Raw genomic sequence first — 14,277 nt, forward strand, 5'->3', positions numbered from 1 at the left:
TCTCCTACCACTCCTTCCTGAGTTCACTCCAAGCAGGCTCTCATATCCACCACTACACAGAAGCAGCTCTTGTCAGAGTCCAACGGTGGATGATCTATCCTCAGTCCACATAGCCTATCAGTGATATCTGACCCAGGTGTTCACATCGTTTTCCTTTTTTTTAATTTTAAAAACTATTTATTTATTTATTTATTTATTTATTTATTTATTTATTTTTGAGAGAGAGAAAGAGTGAGCAGGGGAGGGTCAGAGAGAGAGAGGGAGATACAGAATCCAAAGACAGGCTCCAGGCTCTGAGCTTGCTGTCCTCACAGAGCCCAGTGTGGGGCTCGAACTCACAAACCGTGAGATCATGACCTGAGCCAAAGCTGGATGCTCAAGTGACTGAGCCACCCTGTTCACATCCTTTTCTTAAAACACTTTTGTTATTTCTCTCTGAGACCTCACAGTTTTGGTCATGTGGAAGCATCAGGGAGTCTGACAAGAGCTGCTTCTGTGTAGTGGTGGATATGAGAGCCTGCTTGGAGTGAACTCAGGAAGGAGTGGTAGGAGAGGAAGAGGGGACATGGCAATGGCTGATTCCTTCTTTAAGGTTTTTCTCCCACTCCCTTCAGACTCCTTGGCTAATTTCTTTCTCACCTTTCTAGTCTCTAAACATAGGGATGCCCCAGGGCACAGCCCTGAATCTTCTTTTACTTCTCAGGTAATCCCTATAGTCCCAGGGCTTTAGGTGTTGACTATATACTGATGACTCCCATATTCACAGCTACAGCTTGCAGTGCTTTCCAAACATACACATTATCTAATTGACATTTCCACTTAGATGTCTAATACATGCATCAAAATGTACATGTCCAAAAGCAAGCTCTTTACAGTCTTCCCCAAATGGGATTTCCCATAGTCTCCCCATGTGAGTAGTTGGAACTCTAATATTCCAACTGCCCAGGCCAGAAAGCATTGGGGTCACCAGTGATTTCTCCCTTTTTCTCCTACCCACCATTATGTCCATTATCAAGTCATATCAGCTCTACTTTAAAAAGATAATCTTCAATTATATAAGCTTTTCTGGAGTGATTACGTTTTATGTGCCTAAAACAAAGAAAGTTGATTTTTTCAAGTGCTCGCTGAAAATAAGAGCTTTTTTAAAAAAATCAGGTTAGTATAGATCATTCCAAATCTCTGTCATTGTGTAATAAGTGCTCTAAAAAACACTGACAATCCTTATAATCATACTTCTACATTTAAAGAGTTACATCAAATTCCTAAAAAATACAGAAATACTATAGTAAATACAGGACTTCATCTTCTTTTAAAAAATCAGGCTTGCTGTAAAGGCAAGATAAAAGAGTTGAGTGTGTGGAGTTATGGAAAAATGGAAAAATGCACAAATATCAGGGATATCGTTACAATAAGCACTTCCAAGGAGAAACATGTGGCTGAACTGAGTCCTGAAGAAGAAAGTGGGACAAACAAGCGTCATGTATAAATTCCAAGGCTTGCTGGTAAGCCCGAATCATTAACACACTGGGGAAGATTATATGTGAACTTCTGCATTAAAATGATACAATTCCCCTATTTATCAATCCTCCAAAAGCCAATTCATGCTGGTAGCACGACATACAGTGTCTTCCATGTCTCACAGAATAGCAGAGTAGAGCCCTGAACAACACTCCTGCTGAGAATAACTAAAAATGCCAGAAGAAAACTTGAAACTCTTAAAATGCCACCACCATACAAACAAAAATAGAACACAAACTATTAAGCCAGAAGAAGGAAACTCAGTATATTCCATGGAAAACAAGAAAGGAAAATAAAGGAAACAAGAGTATAGTTACATATGAAATATGTTCTGTGATTAACTCAACTTTTCCATCTGAGATTCAAAACAAAGAAAAAACTTCCATCGGTCTACCCTCATGAAAGGAAGTTCTAAAATGGAAAAAGAAAAATCCCAAATGGAGTATCTGAGCTGCAAGGATAAATGCTGAGCACAGAAAATATAGATGTGTGGTAAATGTAATCATTACCCATATATATTAATAGAATCTAATTTGTGAGGTTAAACCAAATAGAATATTCTAAAGGTCCTGTCTATATCCTCTCTTGCAGCTTTGTAGTACTTAACTATTTCCCGAGTCCACAAGAGGCTAGGTGCTTTACAAGGCTGGTGCTGCGGGGAATAAAGAGACCACTGAGACCGGGGCATAATCTCTGCCCCGGAGGAGCTGACCGGGTCACCGTGACACAGTGTGATAAACGCTCTAATAGACACTGGAGGAAATAACCGTCCTGTACTCTCTCACACACATTTTAGCCTGTCTCACAACAGATCGTTTTAAAAGAGTAGGCAGAAAATGCACTCAAAACATTATAAGTATTTCTCTTGGAATGGAGGATATATAGTAATTTCTCCCCTTCCTTCCCCTTTTATACAATTTCCAATTTTCTGCAATTGACACATATTACTTTTAGAATTAGAAAAAAATTAACTTTACATTTTTACAAAAGGAAAAATTCCCTTGTTTCGTTTGGATGCAGTGCTTTAAGCTCATGTCTAAGCTGTTTGTTTTCCTTTTCACAACTGTGAGAAAATGTTTCTCTTTCCTCAATTAAGCTATCGACATGTTTGGCATACATTTCCATCTAAAAAGAAAATAACGCATTTTCTTTCTCTTAGTTCATGGATCATATAGTAACCCATTCCAAGTCTATGAAATGAAAGAGTCATGAAGAGATCACCATACTATTGTGCCTATAATCTAAGAAATAGGCAGAAAACTCAGCTGTAAGTGTGGGTCTTCCTCCCTAAACTTCCTTCCAGATGTTTTATGTTATCAGCCGTTCTTTCCCATAGATATGATGACATATCGCCACTGATTTCTGAAAGTCACAATCTCGCATTTTTTTTCATTAACATATCAGGTTTTAAATCAAGTGTCCTTATCTATGGTTTAGGAAATAAAGTCATAATACCCATAAACTGAGAAAAATCTCCACAATAATTGTTTATACTCCTATGCTAACAATGATCATTAAGGAGTCTGAACTGTAAATAGAAGGTTGCATTAAAATAAATTATTGAGTATTCAGAAACAAATGTCTCTTGTTAATATGGCTAATATGGCAGCTTCACAAAAGGTATTTTTATGTAGCTCATAATAATAGGTTAAAAGCTAACTTGATGATCCAGGTACTGTATTAAGGACATCAAATATTTACTTTCCCCCACAATCCTAGGAGACTGTTAACGTCCCCCTTTGTAGGGGAGGAAGCAGGTGGCTGGAGGCCATCGGGCTTGCTGTGTCCCGCCGGACTGAGTAAGGGGAGGAGCTAGCCCTCTCACTGGGCAGGCTTTACCCAGAGGCTGAGCTCCTACCTCTTGTGCCAGATTGCTTAGAGATAGACTATCAAAGTAACTGAATTTCATTTTACTGAATTGTAAGGACAACTCCTCACAATACAAACAAAAAAGCTGAGTGGTATAGCAGGGGTAACAGAGCACTGTCATCCAACTTTATAACTTCCTATAAATCTTCAGTGTCTTTCTCTTCAAAATGGCAGGAACAATAATACATATTTCTAATAATAACACCTACAATTTATTGAATACTTGCTAGGTGTCATGTGCATGTGTGTGAAATGTTTTATGTGCCTTAACCTGTTTAAACCTTGCAACTCTCTTTGAAGAAGATATTATCATCCCCATGTCACAGATGAGGAATTTCAAGTTCCAAGAAGTGAAGTAACTTGCCCACGGTTACACAGAAAGACAGTACTAAAGGCAATGTTTCACTCCCCTGTGCCTCATGTTAAAGTTCCTGGTCTACTACACTGTCCTGCTTTTGTTCTAAAGGAGCTGGATTCTTCTTTAAGAGTTGGAAATAAAGTTGTCCTCTAAGAATTAAATTTAAAAATCAGTAAGTTGCATACCTGAGCTGAGATGTTGAAACACAGCAGAGTGATTTCCAAACAATCTGAATTTCTTAACTTGTTTAAAGAAAGAATACGTCAGAAAGTAGGCTGATCAGTATTGAAAACATCAAAAAGAGCGATAAGGAAGACAAAAGATGTCATCATCTACTCATCTAAGGACTGGGGACCCTGGTTCTAGTCTATACCACTTCCAGAATTAAGGGCAGGTATAGATGGACCTCTTGTGGAAGTCAAGCTATCTTAGCCAGTGCTATAAAAATTTAGAATCATTTGTTCGGCAAGTAAATATCTGTAAAGTTTGGCTTCCCATGTAGTGTCCCTGTAGGGAGAGAATCCGTCAGCCCCAGAACATGTGTGTCTGGTTCCTATGGCGATTATGTTTCTTACCGTCAATTAGTAAGCTGGTATCTATTTTTCCATACACTTCTTTGTGAGTGTGGTTAACTCAAGATCACCTTTGAGAAACAGATCCCCTCACAGAACACTGACGAATCAGGTTTCTAAGCTTATAAGCAAGAGAACCGGCTAGAGGGTGGGTTATTGAAACAAAGATAATAAGTCCACCTTGAGTAGACTGTTCAGATGTTCAATCCCTCATCTCAGGTAACCTCCAGTATGTGTTCTCTACTGGAAACCAATGCAGACTGTTGGCACAGTTTATGAAAAAAATATCCACTTGTGAGTGCTTTGCAAACTACACAGCAATATTCAAATGTCGGTTTTTAATGTGTCAGTTTAATGAAGGACAATGAACAAAACCACAGGTATCCTAAACTTTATGTTATGGGCTCTTACTTCTTTCATTTCTTCCATGTTGCTTCACTGTGAGCTCTTCTAAATTTCTGGTAGCAGTGCTCAGCCTGTCTTCATTCTGGAAGAAGCAAAATAGAGTGGTTCTTCTGTGGCAACAAGGGGTCCAATCCCTTCTTTGTTGAGATGGTGAAGTACCTATTCTAACTGATTTTGTGCCTGGGTGGAAGAGATAAGCATATGTGTATGCATGTACACACACATACACACACACACACACACACACACACACAAACTGAGCATGCAAGAAATCTGGTATGTATATATACCTAGAGTTAGATTCTGTACAAAGTACTGTTCAGTTCTGTTAATAAATGAGTATGTTATTCAGTTAGATGAACACTTACATGAAATAGCTGATAACACAAAGAAAATGAAAGTTTCAAACAACTTTACAGTATCTTCTAAAATAAGAAATGATGACATGGGGGCACCTGGGTAGCTCAGTGGGTTAAGTGTCCGACTTCAGCTCAGGCCATGATCTCATAGTTTGTGGGTTTGAGCCCTACATCAGGCTCTGTGCTGACAGCTCAGAGCCTGGAGCCTGCTTCAGATTCTGTGTCTCCCTCTCTCTCTGTCCCTCCCCCACTGTGCTCTGTCTCTTAAATGTAAAATAAATGTAAAAAATTTTCTTAAATGATGACATGATATATATATATTGCACATGTGTGTTTTAAAAAATACATGCTTTTCTGTATACCTAGTTCTTAAGTTTACAATTTAGTAATCTGAAAACCGCCCAAAGGCCTCTTGCAAAGTTATAAATTCCAAAGAAGCCTTTTCACCCTCAGTTGAATTTGAGAGCTACAGGGACTCCTCTGGAAGCTAGAGAGCACACGGAGCCTGTACTATCAGGGAATGACTATGCTCACAGAATATGGCTTATCATTTCTGGTGACTTCTAAATCATTCCGCTCTCTCTCAAAACTTCTTGATATAAGCCTGCCATCCATATTATCTTTAGCTTTTTCAGTTAAAAGTAGTCACGCTACAAAACAGTTTACATTATAATGATGGGTGAAAGATTTCTGATTTCAGAAGTTGCTTGCATTTGTGTTACTAGAACCTCCAACTGTGGATAGGACTTGCTGTTATAATCAAGCACAACTTTTAACCAAGTTAATTTGACCCAAATTGTAGTGATATACATAATTATTATTATCTTGCAGAATACAGAAATTATACTCAGTTTTGCATTTTTAACAGCAAAATCATATTTTATTTTTCTCCTTTCTGGCTAAGTTTTTCAGAGTCTTATCATTTTCACATCAACAGTTTTACTGGACAATATATAGAATTCTAATTATCATCTGCATCTCACACAGGAAGAAAAAAAGACAAACAACTGCAGGTCTGACTGTACCCACGTGTCCTCCTCATGACCGACAGCTAAAGGCCTTGTTGTGCTCCTCCCCGCCCGACTCCCATCAGCTGGTCCCCACTCATATCTCATACTCTCCTTCTCCCTTTGGAGGGCTAAATATTCTGGTGCATGTGTACATGTATGTGCATGCACACGTGTGCGTGTGTGTGTGTGTCACATTTTGTTTATTCATTCATCTGTAATGGACATTTGGGCTGTTTCCACCTTTCAACTGGTAAGGTAATTGGTTAATTTCACAAAAATTAAGAGTTTTGTGAATGTGGGTGTACAAATATCTGTGTAAATCCCTGCTTTAGACTGTTTTGGTTATATACCTAGATATAGAATTGCTGTCATATAATTCTGTTTAACTTTTTGAGGAAATGATGTACTGTTTTCCAAAGCAGCTGCACCATTTTATGTTCCCACCATACAACACAGAAGGGTTCCAATTTCTCCATATCTTTGACAACATATGTTATATTAGTTTTATATATACAGTGATATATATCATGGCCACATTAATGGGTGTGAGGTGATTGCTTTCTTAAACTATATTTATTCTACAATCACAGTGAGACTTTGGTCCCTGGACCATTACATCTCTCAAACCCAGATACTTTTGACTGCCCCTCCCCGAAGTCTGGACCCAACAGTCGATCATGTCAATCTCTCATCAATGTCTCCACTTGTTTTGCTCCTTGCCCCAGCTTCCCTGAAAATCTCCGCCCTAGAAAAGTTCAACCATTTGCCTTTTCTACATCTATTTTAGTTTGCTGAGTGCTGGTAGAGAAGAATAAAATAAGCAACCTGACTAGAGCCACTACAGGTTCATGGTCTGCAGCCTGAGGCAAGCTTCCCTACTGCTAGAACATTCTATGCATTCTTTACCACATTCTGCTGTTTCACTCAGCAGCGATTCAGAACTTCCATCTCTACCATCAAACTCCAAGTCTTATCTCTCCCCTCTGTTGGCAGATGACCTCGTCTCTCATGGCACTAGCAAAATCTAAGGTCATCATACAACTTTGTCAGCTTCTTTCCCTACAGCAAGGTACTAGCTTTCATCTTTAGAGTCCTTGTTCTATTTTCCTGCTCAGTGGAGATTTCTGTCCTCCTGACCAAAGCAAATCTCTTCACCTGTGTTCTAGATCCTGTTCCATATTGCTTCTTCAAGAAAGCTTTTTCTTTTCTGTATACGCATTATCTCCCTCACTACTGACCTCTTGCCCTTTGTTCAAGATGTTTGTCTTAAAAATAAAGATACAAAAATAACCCTCCTTTGACCCCACCACATTCTTCTGAAGCTACTGTCCTCCTTCTAATTTGTCTTCCCCCCTCAAATAACTGCATTTTGGCTTCTGTTCTTACCACTGTACTCAAAATATCAGTTACCAATGGGCACCTGGGTGGTTCTGTCGGTTGAGAATCCAGCTTCGGCTCAGGGCATGATCTCGCAGTTCATGAGTTCAGGCCCTGCAGGGGGCTCTGTGCTGACAGCTAGCTCAGAGCCTGGAGCCTGTTTCAGATTCTGTATCTCCCTCACTCTCAGCCCCTTCCCCGCTCATGTTCTGTCCTTCTCTGTCTCTCAAAAATGATTAACATTGAAAAAATTTTTTTAAAAATCAGTTACCAATAACCCTCAAAATGCCAATCAAGCTGGACATATTTCTGTAATTTTTATATATGATCTCTCTGCACTGTGTCCACTCCTATCTTGAAAGTGTTTCCCTTCTCTGTTCCAGGACATCTCTTTCTCCTGTTTTTACTCTTACCTCTCCAGCCTTTCATTCTCTGTGCTCTTCCTGGGCTCCTCTTCTTCCATAGCCCCCTTGAGACAATGCCATTCCTAAGAACTCTGCCTTTGGCTCTCTGCCTTTCTCACTATCATGGTCATTAAAAACAGTGTGGGTATCGGACACATCTTGAAACCCTACCTCCACCACTTTCTGGTTTTGTGACGAGGCAAGTCGCCTAACTTCTTTAAACCCGGGTTTCCCCCCAAATAAAATGGATTAATAATAATGCCTACCTCATGGGATTGTTAGGAGTCAATAATAATCCAACTCTGCTAAGCTCCAGATCTATCTAGAAACAATGGGAAGATACAGAAACACACCAAAGTTGGAACAAACACAAGTGCATGTGGCAAAGACAGACCTTTGTCCTCCAATATTTATTCTTCCCTTTTCCTGCAGCATAAGATCTCTGGTTTCCCGAATGATCACATGGCTGCCTGCCTCACTGCTAGATAACAACCGTGTGACTAAGTTCTGATCATGGGCCGTACGTGGATTTGTGTGCCACCTCTAGGAAGTGCCCTGAAAGGAACAGAATGTCCCCTTCCTCACTCCCTCCTCCATCCAATGGGCTGGAATGCACATGAGATAACTGAAGCCTGAGCAGCCCTCCTGGACAGCAGGGGGTAGAAGCCACATGCCACAGATAATACACTATCATGAGAAGAGAAATCTGTGACTCTGACAATTTCAAGAAGTCTGGACTGCTTTCTTCCGGACTCTTAGTTGGCAGAAATAAATTTCTATCTTTCTCAAGCCATTTTTACATTGAGTTTTCTGACCCTCACGGCCAACCAATCCCAACTACTGCAGGAGGGTTACCTAAAGAATAAGATACAAGGGCATAGGCTGGAAAATACATGTAACTACATAGGAGCTGGATCTGGAACTGTGCCGACCAGCCGAAACTAGACTGGAGCTAGTCTAGCCTGACTCATGAGGTCTTGGGCTCTGTGTTTCCATATGAATCCACCCCCATTTACTAGCTTTTCTATGTGGATGGACTTCCTCTGCCTGCTAACTGGGCCAGGCTAGAAACAGTCATTCACATGTGAAGCCTTCAGATTAAGTCATTTCTGCTATTTATCTTTTAGTTCAAATTCAAGAAAGAGGGATGATTATTTTTTGCCCACCCAATGAGCTGTGACCCCCCCCTCTCCAAAGTTAGTTGTATACTCCTCTCAGTACATGTTGACTGGAATGGGTTGGAAGTAGGGGTATAAATACGGCCACCAAGGTCTACTCTTTAAATTTTTTTTAAATGTTCATTTAAACATTTAAATGTTCATTTAAACATTTAAATGTTCAGAGCAGGGGAAGTAGGGGTTGGAAGTAGGGGTATAAATACGGCCACCAAGGTCTACTCTTTAAATTTTTTTTAAATGTTCATTTAAACATTTAAATGTTCATTTAAACATTTAAATGTTCAGAGCAGGGGAGGGGCAGAGAGAGAGGGAGACACAGAATCTGAAGCAGGCTCTAGTCTCTGAGCTGTCAGCACAGGGCTGACACGGGGCTCGACACGGGGCTCGAACACATGGACCACTCAGTACATGACCTGAGCCAAAGTCGGACACTTAACTGACTGAGCCATCCAGATGCCCCCAAACAAAATCTACTCTTCAAGCAAGGAGTGGGGGAGAGGTACAAATTCCAAAGAAGAGGATGTAGGCTAGGAAGGTAATCTAAAATGAGTCTACTATTTAAGACCAATGCATATCTGACAGGACCCGTAAGTCCCACCCAGCTGAATGTCAGATGTTCTCTGGCTAGGAGGGCTCCTTTGGGTGAACGGTGTAATGTTATTAGCCCTTGTCGGGTTGTGACGGCACTACTGCAAAGATCAGGCTTTTTGGCTGACCGAGGAAAGAGGAATGTGGTTTGAGGGCGCTGGGAACCCGCTGCAGGTTCACGAAAAATAGGACGCGGGGCCTCGAGTGGGGCGCCACAGCTACAGTAAAACGGAAGTCCTGCTCCTGCGCAGCCCAGAGTCTGGGCGGAAACGGCGTTCTTTCCGGAGTTGAGGCCCGGAAGCTTCGCGACAGGGAGGCCTCAGGGTTGGCTGCGCTTAGGTTTTGATGCTGAATATGCCTTTTTAGCATATTAAAATGGCTGTGCCCCCAAACGCCATCCCTTCCTTGTCGGAATGCCAGTGCCGCATCTGTGTGGAAATCCTAATCCAGCCCATGACACTGCCTTGTAACCACACGCTCTGTAGCTCTGTAATCCCTGCTTCCAATCGACTGTTGAGAAGGCAAGTTTATGCTGTCCTTTCTGTCGCCGCCGGGTGTCTTCATGGGCCCGGTATTACACACGAAGAAATTCTCTTGTCAACATGGAACTGTGGGAGACAATCCAAAAACACTATCCAAAGGAATGCAAGCTTAGACTCTCCGGGCTGGAATCAGAGGAGAACGTTGATGACTGTCAGCCAGTTCGCTTATTAAGTAAACCTGGGGGGTTGAGAAGAGAATATGAAGAGGAGATCAGCAAGGTGGAGGCAGAGCGACGAGCCAGTGAGGAAGAAGAAAGCAAAGCTAGCGAAGCATACATACAGACATTATTGGCAGAGGAAGAAGAGGAGGAAAAACAACAGGCAGAAAAAAGGCAGAGAGAGATGGAAGAACAACTGAAAAGTGATGAAGAACGGGCAAGAAAGCTAAGCATTAACAATTTCTGTAACGGAAATGTCTTGGCTTCTCCTTTGAATTCCATACAATCTGATACAGTCACCACCAAGTCTCAAAAGAAAAGTAAGAACAAACAAGTAAACACTGGAGATATTCAGAAATATTTGTCACCTTAAATCTCAATTTGGGTCAGCATCACAGTCTGAAGTTGTACAAGAAAGCAGGAAAAACTCCATGTCCAAGGAAACTGATGGTACTATTGTAAATAGCCCTATAAGACAAGATACAAAAATTGAAGAAGATATGCCAACACTTTCTCCACAAATATGCATGGACACTCAAGAACAAGGTGCAAAGTCTTCAGTAGAGTCACCTATGCCAAAGTTATATGCCAGTGGCAGAGAGTGGTGCCTTGAAGCAAAAGTCAAAATGAAACCAAGCAATCATGATAAAGAGTTATGTGTCCTAAATCATGAGGGACCGGAAGCCAGAGTTCTCAGTTCTGGAGAAACAGAGAGCACATACACTGTATCAGGTATGACACAGATAATTGAAAATGACACAGTTGAGACAGAAAATGAAGAGTGTTGCCTACTGATGAATGAAGATACTTCCAAAAGAAAAAACCAGGAATCTTCATTCGAAGCAGTCATGGATCCATGCATTTCTGCAAAAAGGAGGAAAATGTTCCCCAAAGCTTCCTCAGACCAAGAGGAAACAGAAATCAACTTTACCCAAAAACTGACAGCTTTGGAACGTTTACTTTTTGAGAGACATAAACAGGAAGAACAAGACAGGTTGTTAGCAGTGCAGCTTCAGAAAGAAGTAGATAAGGAACAAATGAAGCCAAACCGGCAAAAAGGATCCCCAGATGGGTATCACTTACGTCCTACGTCTTCACCACCAGACAAGCTGCTAAATGGACAGCGGAAGAATTCCAAAGACAGGAACGTCAAAAGATAGACTGATGCAGAGCGTTCAAAATCTCGGAGAGGCTCAAAAAATGAAAACTGGCAGCCATCTTTTAAGATCCAGTTGAAACATTCAGTCAATGTTAATGGGAGAAAGATGCCAAATTCTCCTAGAGATAATTGTAATGTGTCTAAAAGTGCTTGTTCCCTACAGCCTGCTAAGTCACAGAAAAGTATTTTTCAGATGTTTCATAGGTATACAAAGTAATGCGACAGGAAAGGGAGTGTTTCATAATCTAGTAAAGCTGGATTGTGAAGCTCTCTTTTCTATCATAGAATCTTTATAAGTTTTTTCATTAATTCTGCTCTGTGGTCATGCTCATTGTCCTTAATTAAAGGACTGGTGATTCTTGGTATCAATAGAAAATTTAAAATCCCACTTCTGAACTTAGCAATTCAACCTCTAGGAATTTCCTAAAACAATTTCACATGTGTGTAGAATGACACGTACAAAACATTTCTGTATAGCATTGTTTATAATAATAAGCTTAGAAACAGACTTAATGTCACATCAATAGATACTAAATAAAGGATGGTACAATGAAACACTATATAGCAATAACAGCAACAACAAAACCACTTTACTGATGTGAAAAGATATATACATGTATTTGCATAAAATGTCTAAAAAGAAGGAATGTTGCCAGCATCAAAAAAAAAAAAAAAAAGACCAATGCATATCCAACTGTCTGATGAACAACTCAGTTTGAACAATCCACTCATCTTTCCTTTCCACCTGCTCCTCCTCTGTATTCTATAGCTTATAAAATCACCATCGATACCATTTCCTAAGCCAGTAGCCTGGGAGTCATCCGTGGCCCTGCCTTCTTATTTGTCCCACCCTTGTTAACAAGCAGTCCCTGAATGTGTCGGTTCCCCCTCTTATCTAAGGGCCCTGCCTTAGTTTAGGCTCTCCTCATTTATTGTCCAGTTTAGTGTAATTGCTTCCTTAGCTGATGTCCCTGGTACCAACTTGGCCCCATCCAAAGCCCTCAGATTGACCGTTCTGAATGCAAATCACTTGCTGCTTATCATTCCCATTGCTTTCAGGAAGAGTTCAACCCCTTAGCCTGGCATCTTTCAGATTTTTCACAACCTGGTTCCTGCCTATCTCTATAGCCTTGTCTTCTGCCACACCTTGACATGAGCCTTCCATGCAGTATACTCACTGACGCCCATCATGCCGCTTATATTTCCATGACTTTGAACATTTGGGTCCCTCTGCCTGTTCTATGACATCCCAGAATGCATGTTTTTCCAGGGGATTTACTGGGACTCAATGAGTAACCTCAAAACTCTAAAAAAGCAGACCTTAAAGTAACCTAAATCCATTATTCGAATTATAAATGCTCTGACATCCACACTGGGCCTAAAATTACCCACATATCAAAGCACACACAACTATTCTCTATGAAGTAGATACTGAATAAATGCTCATTAAGTACCTTAAAAAATTTTGGGGGGGACCCCAAAAACATCCACATGTAAACAATGAGTTGGTAAAGCTGTCAAAGCAAGCTGAGACAGAGAAAAAGGATTTTCAATGGAAAAAGGGCAAGGAGAATGGGTGTAGAGTCATCACTTCTTGTTCTTATTTCCCCTCCAGGCGCCCCCAAACTATGGTGAAGGGGCCAGGACCATCCCCTGTGCTACAGCGCATCTTTTGACTCTGAGCAAAGGATGAGTTTGGGATCTCATGAGAGTGACATTAGCGAACAAAAGTAAATAGCATGGCCACAAAAACAGGAATATCCAGGTAGGATATTCACCCTAACCCTTCTTTCTTTCTTCTACACAAATACAGTTTAAAAATTATAGACATCTTGGGGCACCTGGCTGTTTCAGTCGGTCGAGTGTTCGACTCTTGATTTCAGCTCAGGTCATGATCTCATGGTTTGTGGGGTCAAGCCCCACGCTGACAATGCAGAGTCTACTTCGGATTCTCTCTCTGCCCGCCTCTCTCTCTACCTCTCCCCCACTCACTTCTCTCTCTCAAAATAAATACATAAACATTTAAAAAAAATGATAGGGGTGCCTGGGTGGATTGTTGGTTAAGCATCCAGCTCTCGGTTTTGCCTCAGGTGGTGGAATTGAACTCCTTGTTGGGTTCCATTCTGGACGTGCAGCCTACTTGGGATTCTCTCTCTCCCTCACCCTCTGTCCCTCCCCTGCTTGCGCGGGCATGTGAATGCCCCCTCCCCACTCTCTCAAATTGAAAACAATGTAGCAATGTTTAAATGCTTAAAATATAAAATTAACAGAAAAAAGAAGGCAAAATGTATATGATCATTACAGCTATGTAAAAATGCACACATATGAGCAAGGATTGACCCAGAACAGAAAAATGAACTTGATACGTTAGGATAGGGTTCCTCAGCCTCGCCATTATTGACATTTGAGCTGGATAATTCTTTGTTGTTGGGGGAATGTTCTGTGCATAGAAGGATATAAAGTAGCATCCCTGGCCTCTGTCAACTGGATGCCAGTAACATGTCCCTAGCTGTGACAACTAAAAATGTCTCCATCCATTGCCACATGTCCCTTGGGGAGCAAAATCCCGCCCTGGGGTTTAGAACTACTGTGCTAGGGTGAAAGGAAAGTTTTTAGCATGTTACCATTTGGACGCCTGGCTGGCTCAGTCAGTAGAACGCGGGACTCTGGATCTTGGGGTTGTGGGGTTGTGAGTTTCAAGCCAATTCTTTGGGTATAGAGATTACTTAAAAATAAAATCTTAAAAAATTACTTTTTAATGTTGCCATAATGAAGTTTCT

At 41.0% G+C, this 14,277-nt stretch overlaps 1 long non-coding RNA gene and 1 pseudogene across 1 annotated transcript; one reads left to right on the plus strand and one right to left on the minus strand.

The window, feature by feature from the left end:
* Positions 1–4,640: 4,640 nt before the first annotated feature.
* LOC115299749 lies at positions 4,641–9,338 on the minus strand. Its single transcript, XR_003912318.1, has 2 exons — positions 8,139–9,338; positions 4,641–4,804 (listed from the first exon to the last, which is right to left on the minus strand). It is a non-coding gene; the product is annotated as an uncharacterized LOC115299749 (long non-coding RNA).
* A 639-nt stretch (positions 9,339–9,977) lies between these two features.
* Positions 9,978–11,714, plus strand: LOC115299748 (annotated as a pseudogene).
* The last annotated feature ends 2,563 nt before the right edge of the window (positions 11,715–14,277 follow it).

This window comes from Suricata suricatta, chromosome 8 (assembly GCF_006229205.1).
Source record: "Suricata suricatta isolate VVHF042 chromosome 8, meerkat_22Aug2017_6uvM2_HiC, whole genome shotgun sequence".
NCBI classification, from domain to species: domain Eukaryota; kingdom Metazoa; phylum Chordata; class Mammalia; order Carnivora; family Herpestidae; genus Suricata; species Suricata suricatta.